Source organism: Leucoraja erinacea, chromosome 13 (genome assembly GCF_028641065.1).
Source record: "Leucoraja erinacea ecotype New England chromosome 13, Leri_hhj_1, whole genome shotgun sequence".
Classification (NCBI taxonomy): Eukaryota; Metazoa; Chordata; class Chondrichthyes; order Rajiformes; family Rajidae; genus Leucoraja; species Leucoraja erinaceus.
In genome coordinates, this window is record NC_073389.1 from 37,359,915 (window position 1) to 37,372,006 (window position 12,092).

Genomic DNA, 12,092 nt, shown 5'->3' on the forward strand with positions numbered 1-12,092 from the left:
TACAGATAGAGAAAAAAAATAAAGAAAGAAATTAGAAAAATAGGATAAACTATCAATAATACGACTTGGGAGATAGGTCCATAGGTCAGAGAACACAACTATTCATCTAGTCCTGGGTTCAGGCTTCAGTCCGATCTACCCCTTCAAGTAATCTATAAATGGAGACCATATTCTAAATGTGGTCATGTGGTCCTAAGAGGTCACTGGATCTCTCCTTCATGCTCGAGGGAAGTTCCCGCATATTTGCAGCCTTAGTTTGGTCGAGGAAAACTTTTCAGCATGCCGAGTAAAAATTGGTCGGCATGTTTCTTTTGAACTCGTAGTGAAATGGAGTGGAGTCGCTATGTAGTTATAGGCAGTCGAGGGTAGCCGTAGGCAATCTCCTTTGCTGACCAGGAATTTTAATTGGCTCATTGGAGTTTTCAGGACCAAGGAAAACTGACCGATAATGTTAAATGCCCGCTAAACTTTATTATAAGTTGTCTGGCTTCTTAAAAGTGTCTCCACTCCTTCTCCCCCCTTCTCTCCCCCTCTCTCCACTTCTCTCCCCCTCTCTCCCCTTCTCTGCCCCCTCCGCGCTCTCTAAAGGACCTACCGTACACTATGGCAGCAGTCTTTTACCTTCCTGTTCATCGCAGGTGTGAATTTCAGACAGCGCTCCCCCGCTTTCCTTGGCCCCCGCCTTTGAGTTGTGTGTGTGTGTGTGTGTGTGTGTGTGTGTGTGTGTGTGTGTGTGTGTGTGTGTGTGTGTGTGTGTGTGATCCAGCTCGCGTTTCATGTGTGGTGTGTGGAGGTGTGGCGAGTGCCCTCAAGTTGTGGTCGAAGATGTCGCTGAAAAGTGTGTTTGTTGTTAAGTCTTGTATTTTAATCTGTGTGTGTGTTTTGACATGTCTCGGTGTGAAAGATTTAGTGTTTTTTACGTGTGAAAATAAAATAAATTATCAGGATACAAGGTACTGTCGATGCTGGTTTGCAAAAGAAGACACAAAGTGCTGGAGTAACTCAGCAGGCCAGCATCTTTGGAGAACATGAACAGGTTACGTTTCAGGTCTGGATGATTCTTCAGACTGATTGTGGTGGGGAAGAAAGGGGAGGGTGAAAGATGGAAGTTAGATGGGGCAGGACAAAGCCTGGCACGTGATAGGTGGATACAGGTGAGGGTGGATTGTGATAAGACCATAAGCCCTTAAGAATTAGGCCATGGATTTTAGAAACATAGAAACTAGAAATTGTGCGGAGTAGCTTTTCGACCCTTCGAGCCTGCACCGCCATTCAATATGATCATGGCTACTCTGAAAGATTACCTGCCTTTCTCCATACCCCCTGAAGGAAAATAAAATAAATTATCAGGATACAAGGTCCTGTCGATGCTGGCCAATGAAAAGGCCTCACAAAGTGCTGGAGTAACTCAGCAGATTCAGCACTCTTTGCGAGAACATGAACAGGTTACATCTCGGGTCAAAGGATTTCCCCTTTATCTTTAAGCTGTGACCCTGATTGTGGACTTCCCTAACAAAGGGGAGGGTCTTCCTGAAAGATGGTCCAATCCCTTAGAATTTTGTAGGACAAAGATCCTGGCACGTGATAAATTCTAGAGAGTATAAACAGGTCTATCCAGTGGGTCGCGATAAGTCCCATGACAGGCAGTCTGGTGAAACCGTCTCTGAATCCCTCTAGGCAATAATGTCCTTCCTCAGATTAGAATACCTGCTGGCATAAAGTCTGCTGGCATTACATTTGCTTCCATTTGCCACTTGTTTGCCCATTCTCCCAGCCTGTGCAAGTCCTTCTGCAGACTGCCTGTTTCCTTAACACTACCTGCCTCTCCACCTATCTTTGTATCTACTGCAAACTTGACTACAAAGCTATAATTTCCATTCCAGCCCAGTGCTTCTTAAACTGGTGAATGGTTCACCCAAGGGTGAATGAAATTATTTTGGAGTGAATTAAACTAGACGGATGAATGAAGGGTGAATTACTTAATTTATTCAGATATTTATATACTTTTTTCTATTCTTAAAAACGGCATTGCCATTAAAGTGGTTAGTAAGCTCTTATTGGTTTTAATGGCAGTGGAGCTGGAAATTTGATATGTTTTTTTCTCTCTACCTATGGTTTTCTAATTTTAATGTAGCAGGATATTTCCCAAACTTACTGTAATATAACATTTTAGGGAAGACCAGACGAGCTAGTGAGATAATACATTTATAAATGGCAACGCTGCAGGATCGCCGTAGGCAACTGTTGAACTGTAACTATACTTTGTGTAGTAATTTAGCTACCAAAGTTGATATTTGGTGGTATTGTGAGCTTTAGTCGGGGAGAGTTATAGAAAGTTATATTAGTTGAATACTAATATAGTAAATCACACACTCTATGATTTTTTGAGCTAATGTACCAAGAAAAAAAATGCAGTGTAATCAAAGCCCGAAAGGATAAGATGGGGCTGATGCCCAGTGTTTAGAATGGTTTTTATCATTCGAATAGAATGATTTTCCAACTCCAGGGGTAATTAAACCTTTTTTTTTGCACTCCTAACTTTCTTTACATATTTTTAGGATGTTCAAAAAGTTGAATAAAATAAACGCAAGAAATTAGTTAATTTGTGTTTTTTGCTCGTGCCAAAATAAATTCTTATATATAAAATGATACACAAGGGAGAATAAGACGAAAATTACCAAACAACATAAGAAAATTTAGTCGAGGATGAATGAAACTTTGTGATAAAGACTCAAGGGTAAATGACACTAAAATTGTTTAAGAAGCACTGATCTAGAAAAACAAAGACCCACCTGATTACACAGTTGACTGTTCAATTATCACATTAGCCACATACACGGTCTCCGGTGACCTTGAATAATTATTTTAATACGATTTCATGACAGAATTCTCAACTACTATTCATGGAATAATCACATCCATGCATTTTTTTTGGAAGGGTAAATCAAGGATTCTGCGCCAAGAGATAAGCTAAATGCACGTAAAAATGCTTTTGGATTTTCCAAATCCTCCAAGTAAGAAAAATGTCCACGAACGACATCAAACATACATTTAATGATATTCAAAGCATTTGATCTTGCTCACCGCAGTTTGGAGACCTCTACAAGTGTCTAAAAGACTAAGAAGCTCATCATCCCGGGCTGTAATTCACAACACAGCAGATCACAAAGTTCTACTCCACTGCGGATGATCAATCGCCATCTTCTGTATCTGGGGCATTTTTTTCTCACAGTAGAGGTTAAAAATAGCATAACTGCCTAGTACTGGATCCTTCTAATATACTACGAAGAGAGATGCAGTACACACATATAATCAAACAAGCAGAAGTTTTAAGATTTGCAATGGCAACAATTTTCACTTTGCCTTATTTTTCACTAGCTAGACAAATTTTCACTAGCTGGACAAAAAGCAAAATGTTCACGGGCTGACAGGCTTCCCCAGTGGGCATTGTTATTTTTAGTATCAACAATATTTAAAGAACTGAAATCTTCAATGCTCAGGTAAATACTTCAATACTCAGGTAATCTTCAATACTCAGGTAAACTTAAAAAGTTGGAGTAACTCAGGCAGCATCTCTGGAGAGAAGGAATGGGTGACGTTTCGGTTCGAGACCCTTCTTCAGACTGGTTAGGGCGATGTCTAACCACAGAAAAATCACTTGCAATGGTGCCCATTATCAAGTAGCAGCTATAACACCATCTATAAACAGCAATCTATATTAGTTGCACTATGGAAGGTCAGTATCAGCTATGGGGAAGAGAGTGGTTCTCAGATCGCAACAACTAACCTCTGTAACCATAACCAATGCCATACCATGAAATAATCGGAAAATCAGATAGGAACTTTGAATTATAGTTAAAGTTTTGATTTGATGTGCTATGTTCAGTGGCACCGTCCAATTTTCCTACCCTTATCGACAGTGTGTGCAGAAGGAAATATCTGCACAATCCTAACTTCCAGAAGCTGTGGCTATGTTGAGTTTGCAATCAAATGTTGGTAAAACAAAGCATGAATGCTTGTTATACGTTTTTCCCAGACCTCGACACACCATCATAAATAATGTCAGACAATCACAAACCTGGCTTAGGCTTGTGCCTTGCTTGATAGGTTCTCAAGAAATATGAGTGCAATAACAAAACACTGAAAAGGCAGATGCCGACTGAATACAGAGTGGGCCAACACCTATCTGGTTCATCTTCTTTCAGCAAATGTTATTTCAAGGGCTAAATCTCAGAGCAAAACAACACCAAACTCATCCATTTAATACTATTGTTACTTGGTAATGTAAAGAAAATCTCAGTTCAAAATGCATAAACGAATACACCAAACACAGCAAAAAGCTAGATAAACAATTCACTCAAAAATATAAATATTCATCTTGAATCCTAAGCTACCCCAAACTATCTGGACACCACTCAACATCTCCTAAAGAAGTAAACTATGCTGTCAGAGGAAAGCTGCAAAAAGTAGCATTTAATCAAATGTAAAGACAATGAGAATGTCAGAAGAGATTTTGCATTGTTCTTGTTTTGTATGATTTTTATTCTGAATAAAGTTTATTTATGGTGAGAAAACACCTCCAACAAGCAGTCTCTTTGCTGCGTGGCTCACTATTGATTGAGCACAGTAACCTAATTCCCTTTTTTGCACGTACATAGCCTGAAATAAATTCCTCTTCTATCTAAACTTCTTTATTCTCGATGAACAGACTACCCACAACATATGGTCCCTGATATTTCACTGCACATTTTAGTAAACCAGTCTTGAATAATTACTTTGTTTTCATAGATAATAACAACCAACATTTGACTAGAAATACGAAATACCACAAAAGCAGGCCAGACGTAGTATATTCCACAGGAGTGACATACTCCCAACTCTTCCTGGTCTTTCCACCAGAGGGTAGGCAGGTTTTTATCCAAGTCCCATTCCCAAGCTCCCTCTCCATTTAAATTTACTTCCTAAAATTGGACATTGAATTCTTACTATTTTAGTTTTAGAGATACAGCAGAGAAACAGGCCCCTCAGCTCACAATGTCTGTGCCAACCAGCGATCCCCATACACTTATATTATCCAACGTACACAAGGGACAATTTACAATAATACCAGGCAAATTAGATTACAAACCTGAACGTCTCGTGTACGAGTGTGGGAGGAAACCGGAGCACCCGGGGAAAACCCACACAGGTCACGGGGAGAACATACATTCTCCGTACAGACAACATCTAAAGTCAGGATCGAACCCGGGTCTCTGGCACTGTAAGGCAGCAACTCTACCGCTGGGTACTGGGTTGACCTCATGACTGTTTTTTTACTTACTTTTATTCCACATCTCTTATCTATAAAACCCAGGATCCTATATTTGGTATTACCTGCCATGTTAGTCTCCCCTTCACTTCTCTCTCTTTCTCTTCTGACATCTCCTGTAGCATTTAAAACTCACATAGCCTGGCACCTGATTGTTAATAAATCCTGATTATCTGCCATGGGACTCACTTGTAAACCTTTAATTTGTGCTGAAAGATCACCAGAAGAATTATTCCAATACAGACATGTGAAGATAAGATGAAATAATGCTCATAGCAGCATACCAAGTAGTGTCAGACTCCCTCCATGTAATATAATGCAGGTCTCAATTATCCAGTTAAAACCAGTGTTGGTGTAAATAACATCAAATTATATATTGAATAAACACTGCACAGTGCAAGAGAAATTATAGCCTGTCAAATATTAGCAATAAAACCATAACAATATTAACATATTAAGAAGTGATGGAAAATTAGTCACACTGATCGTCTTTAACAGAATCAAAACATTCATTCACATACGCCTGTGAACTTAATTTCCCCACTATATTTAATTCAGATATGAAACCAAAGTCAGTAAAATTTCTTAGTTCCCAATAACTCTCACCAGCTCTCTATCTTGAAAAGCACGATAGTTTACATGCACCTATATTATCCCACGTACACAAGGGACAATTTACATTTATACCAAGCCAATTAACATACAAACCCTGTACGTCTTTGGAGTGTGGGAGGAAACCGAAGATCTCGGAGAAAGCCCACGCGGTCATGGGGAGAGTGTACAAACTCTATACAAACAGCACCCGTAGCCGGGATCGAACCTGGGTCTCTGCCACTGTAAGCGCTATAAGGAAGCAACTCTACCGCTGCACTACTGTGCTGCCCTAAAGCTTGGGTGTTTTTTCTTGAGTGGCATGAATGAATGATTCTTCCATTAAGAAACCTATTTGTGAGCAGACTCACTAGTCACATAAATCAGAAACTAGGGTCCTTTCTTCAGTAAGTAATTTCCCCAAGGTAGTCAGCCAACATATTTCCTAGTTTTCCTATATATAGTGTTTAATTTTATTTTTCTCCAGGCAAGAACAACTTTCTGAAACCCTGGTTCAGTGGCAGCCCTCCCACTTGGGCCAGAATATTATGGGAAGCAAGGGACAATATAGCTAGGGTGCTGATAGAGATTTTTGTATTTTCGTTAGCCACAAGCGAGGTAACAGAAGCTGGAGGTAAGTGAATGTTGTTTATTTATTTATGAAGGGCAGCAGGAAAATGACAGGTAACTACAGGCCACTGAGTCTTATGTCAGTGGCAGCAAGACAATCAGAAAATTCAACGGCAGGGGCTGGTTGGGTACATTCAGCAATGCATTGTGCGGTAAAAATTCTGACTCATGAATTTGATTGTTTTTTATTGAACTTGGAGTTCAAGTCCATAGTTCTCTGACAGTGGCAACATGGGAAGATAAGGGGGTAAAGAAGGCAACTGGCATGCTTACCTTCATAGGTTGGGACGGAGAATATAAATATACCAGGTTATGTGGCAAGTTTACAAAAAAAGTGGCTAGCCTGCAATTGGATAATTGCCTGGAGTTCTGGTCATCACCCTCTAGGGTGTAATTACGCTGGAGAGTACAGAAAATATTAACCAAAATGTTGCCTTGATTGGAGAACTTTAGTTATGAGTAGAAATTGGATAGGCTGGGTTTATTTTCTCTGGAGCAAACAAGTGCTGAGCGAGACCTGATTGAGATATAGACTGGGGTAGATAGTCAAGAATCTTTTTCCATAATACATAGAAACATAAAAAATAGGTGCAGGAGTTGGCCATTCGGCCCTTCGAGTCAGCACTGCCATTCAATATGATCATGGCTGATCATCTAAAATGAATATCAAAACAAGCAGCCATAATTTTAAGGAGAGAGGAAGGAGTTTTGAAGGGAGAATATCTTTTATACAGAGACTAGTTGATATCTAAATATGGCATAGAAGGTGATGGAATTAGATACAATCATTATAATGAAGACAGGCATTGATTAGGCAAGGAAAAGAAAGATATAAACCTATTGCAGGCAAATGGGATTAGTTTACTGTAGATGGGGAAAAAAGATTAGCCCTTTTCTGTGCTGTCCGACTCTATGCTCAGAAGACCAAGTACCATTCCAGAGGTCTGAGATCGTCTAGGCTGAAAGTGCAGTGCCATACTGAAGAAAGTGCCGCACAATTGTAGTGAAATTATAGAGTTACACATCCCTTCGTTCTGACTCATCCTTGCCAACCAAGTGGTCTATCTGAGAATATGCCATTTTCCTGCATTTGGCCCATATCCATCAAAACATTTTCCATTCATCAACCCATTCAAATGTCCTTTAAACATTGTAATTGTACATGCATCAACAGCTTCTTCTGTCAGTTCATTGCATATAGCCAAGGCCCTCTGTGAAAAAGTTGCCCTTCACGTTACTTTTACATTTTTCCCCACTCACCTTAAATCTACATGCTCTTGTTTTAAACCCCCCCCCCCCATGGGAAAATGACTGCAACCATCCACCTTTTTGTAAGAGTTTTTTGTAAACTCTTTAGTCAGAGGGTGGTGAATCTGTGCGATTCTTTGCCACAGGATGCTGTGGAGGTCGAATCAGTGGATATATTTAAGGCGAAGATACATCGATTCTTGATTAGAAGAGGTGTCAGAGGCTATGGAGGGAAAGGCAGGAGAATGGGGTTAGGATGGAGCGATAGATCAGCCATGATTGAATGGCGGAGTAGACTTGATGGACCAAATGGCCTAATTCTGCTCTTATCACATGATCTTATCGATACCGTCACAATTTTATATACCTCTGTAAGGTCATTCCTCAACCTCATACACTACGGTGAAAACATCTGCAACCTATCCTGAATAACTCATTCTCTGCTCTCCTCGTAACATCCTCGGGGATCTTTTCAGATTCAGATTCAGATTCAGATTCAATTTTAATTGTCATTGTCAGTGTACAGTACAGAGAAACGAAATGCATTTAGCATCTCCCTTGAAGAGCGACATAGCAAACGGTTTGAATAAAAAAAAAAAATAATAAGTGTCCGAGGGGGGGGGGGTGGGGTGATTGGCAGTCACCGAGGTACGTTGTTTAGTAGAGTGACAGCCGCCGGAAAGAAGCTGTTCCTCGACCTGCTGGTTCGGCAACGGAGAGACCTGTAGCGCCTCCCGGATGGTAGGAGGGTAAACAGTCCATGGTTGGGGTGAGAGCAGTCCTTGGCGATGCTGAGCGCCCTCCGCAGACAGCGCTTGCTTTGGACAGACTCAATGGAGGGGAGCGTGGAACCGGTGATGCGTTGGGCAATTTTCACCACCCTCTGCAATGCTTCCGGTCGGAGACAGAGCAGTTGCCATACCATACTGTGATGCAGTTGGTAAGGATGCTCTCGATGGTGCAGCGGTAGAAGTTCACCAGGATCTGAGGAGACAGATGGACCTTCTTCAGTCTCCTCAGGAATAAGAGACGCTGATGAGCCTTCTTGATCAGAGTAGAGGTATTGTGGGTCCAAGAGAGGTCATCGGAGATGTTGACTCCCAGGAACCTGAAGCTAGAAACACGTTCCACCTCCGTCCCGTTAATGTGGATGGGGGTGTGCGTGCCGCCTCTGGACTTCCTGAAGTCTACAATGAGCTCCTTGGTCTTCTTGGAGTTAAGGGCCAGGTTGTTGTCAGCGCACCATGCTGCTAAGTGCTGGACCTCCTCCCTGTAGGCCAGCTCATCGTTGTTGCTGATGAGGCCAATCACCGTTGTATCATCTGCATACTTGATGATGGTGTTAGTACCATGTACAGGTGTGCAGTCATAGGTGAAGAGGGAGTAGAGGAGGGGGCTCAGCACACAGCCCTGAGGAACGCCGGTGTTCAGGGTGAGGGTTGAAGAGGTGTGCTTGTCTAACCTCACAGACTGGGGTCTGTTGGTTAGAAAGTCCAGTATCCAGTTGCAGAGGGAGGGGTCGATGCCCAGGTTACCGAGGTTTCTGCACACATTCTAGCTTAATGACATCCTTCCTACAGCTGGGCAATTGGAACTGTGTACAATATTCCAAGTGTAGTCTCATCAATAACTTGTGCAGTTGCAATATGACATCCCACCTATTCACTGAATGCCCTGACCGATGAAGGAGAGCACGCTAAATGCCTTCTTCACCATCCCGCTTACCTGTGTCGCCTTGTACCCTTTGGTCTCTCTATTTTACGGCATGCTATAAGGCCCTAATATTTATTGTGCAAGTTCTGACTCAGTTTAACTTAACAAAATGTAACAACTCACACTTGTCAGATTTCAATAATCACCTGGCATTCCTTGGTCCACTTCCCCAATTCATTTTGATCCTGTTGTAATCTTAGCTAACTGTGTTCACTGTCCACTGCACCACCAATTTTTGTGATATCCACAAACTTAAAACCATGTCAACAACATTCTCATTCAAATTGTTAATCTAGGTGACAAACAACAATGGACCCAGCACGGATTCCTATGGCGCACCGCTGGTCACCAGTCTCCAATCTGAATTATAACCCTTCACTAGTGACTCCTTCTGCCAAGCAATTTTTGTATCAATTTCCTAGCATACTGTGGATTCCATGTGATCTAAACAACCGTGTGGGACTGTCAAAGGCCTTGCTCAATTCCATGTAGATAATGTGCACCACCCTTCTTTCATCAAGCCTAAAAAAAAGCACAATTGTTAGACATGATTTCCCATCCATAGAGTATGCCAACTATTCCTTATCAGTCTTGCCTTTACAAATGCTATCCCTCAGAATCCCTTCCAGTAATTGTCCCACCATGGATGTGTGGTTCACCAGCCTATAGTGCCCTAGCTTTTCCTTGTCATTTCTTCCATAGATTCCCACAATGTCCTTGGCTACACTTGTTCATGGCCAATGGATTTATCCACCTTAGAATGCCATCAGATCTGTTGTAATGTGTATATGTTCTTAATTTCCCTTAATTCCTTTGCTTCCATGAGCTTCACAATAGATACAAATGAGAAATTCAAATGAGATACAAATGAGGTTAACAACTGGGAGATGCCCCACGGCTCCATAGCCAGCCAAATTGACCCTTAAGAGTATTTTTCTTTACCTAACTACCTTTTTACTTTTAATATATTTTATAAATTCTCTAAGGTTTCTCTTTTGTCTTATCTGCCAAAACTATGTTGTGTCTTTTATACCCTCCGAATATTCCTCTTAAATATACTCCCACATCTATGCTCCTCAAGAGATTTGCTCAATCCCAGCTGCCTACAATGGTCGTACACCTTTTTCCTGACTAGCACCAACAATATCCTTCATCAATTATGGTTGCCTAATGTTGCCATTCTCGTCCTTCACTCTAACAGGAATATGCTTCCCCTGAACTCTCTCTATCTCACATTTAAACGCATACTACTTGCCAGTATCCCTTTGACTGCTAAGAGCCTAAGAGCAATAAACCTTTGCAAATTCCTGACTAATGTATCAATATTTGCCTTGCCCCAATTTAGAGCTTTAACTTGTGGACCCGTCTTATCTTTCTCCATAACTATTTAAAAACAAATAGAATTATGGTCCCAAAGCACTCCCCCACTGATACTTCAGTCACTATCCCGGCCTCATTTCCCTAAAGTTCTTTAGATGAGACTGATATCCTATCTGTTGTTTTGAAGGGAACACAAGAAAATCAGCTGCATTAGTTGAAGACCAGATGAGGTGTCACTGATGATAAATATTGACCACAGTATATCATCTGGGTATAAATATTGATCAAAGTCTAAAAGGATTCTTCTCTTCTCAAAATCATCCAATTAACATCGCAATTAACATCCCTATTTAACAGGATTTTTAGCCATTGCTGTTTATGGAACATAACTTGCACAAATAAGACACTGCATTTCAAACGCTGCAACAGTGACTACAGTTCAAATACCTCTACGTTCACTTAAACGTTGAGTGTAAAATGACATACTAGTGTTAGTTTATTGATTTTTCTTGAGGTTTTGAGTGTCGCTGGCGAGGGCAGCAATTACTGCTCATCCTGAAGTGTCTTGAGAACGAGTCATTCTTAAACTGCCACTGTCTCTCTGGTGAAGGTATTCCCATAGCACCACAAAACCTGCTTTATTACAGATTTGTTGTTATGTCATAATGAGTAAAGAGGGGCATCTAAACACAAGAAAAAATTGATGTGACCCATCTTACTCCACTTTAAAATGAGATTCCAGAATCCAGTATATGGAAGATGCTAAAATGAGAGGTAGGAATATGTGGGATGTGCTGACATACTAGTTCCTAACTTCTCTTGCATTTCTAAGTCTATTAATTATCCATAATCTTACAACAAAGACAAAAGGATTCACGACTCCTATACTACCACATAAATTTATTATATGTACTGCTTCAACATTAAAAAGCTCATTTCAGGAAATAAAGGCCAAACATACATATTATAAAAGATTAAAGTCTCAATTTGAATCAAAGGTCTGAAGAATGCCTCTGGATACCATTATTGATCCAACATTGAGGCCAAATTTGACCTCAAAAGGAAGATTCAGCATCCAGTCACCCTGACGCTGTCAAAATAGGTTTGGAATTTTCTGCTGCATGTTTCTTTCTTCCTCATCAAGGAAACTGCTAGATTTTCAACCCAATCCATTAAATATTTTTTTCTAAAAACTTCCTTTTGGATTGATTAGGATTAGGGCCCAGATATTAACCCTACACAAGTGGCCAGATGAATGAATTTGAACTGCACCAATACACCG

The 12,092-nt window shown here is 40.8% G+C and overlaps 1 protein-coding gene across 3 annotated transcripts in view; it reads right to left on the minus strand.

The window, feature by feature from the left end:
- The window catches only part of reps2 (RALBP1 associated Eps domain containing 2), a 147,359-nt gene that overhangs the window by 48,170 nt on the left and 87,097 nt on the right, over positions 1–12,092 (minus strand). The window lies entirely within an intron of this gene.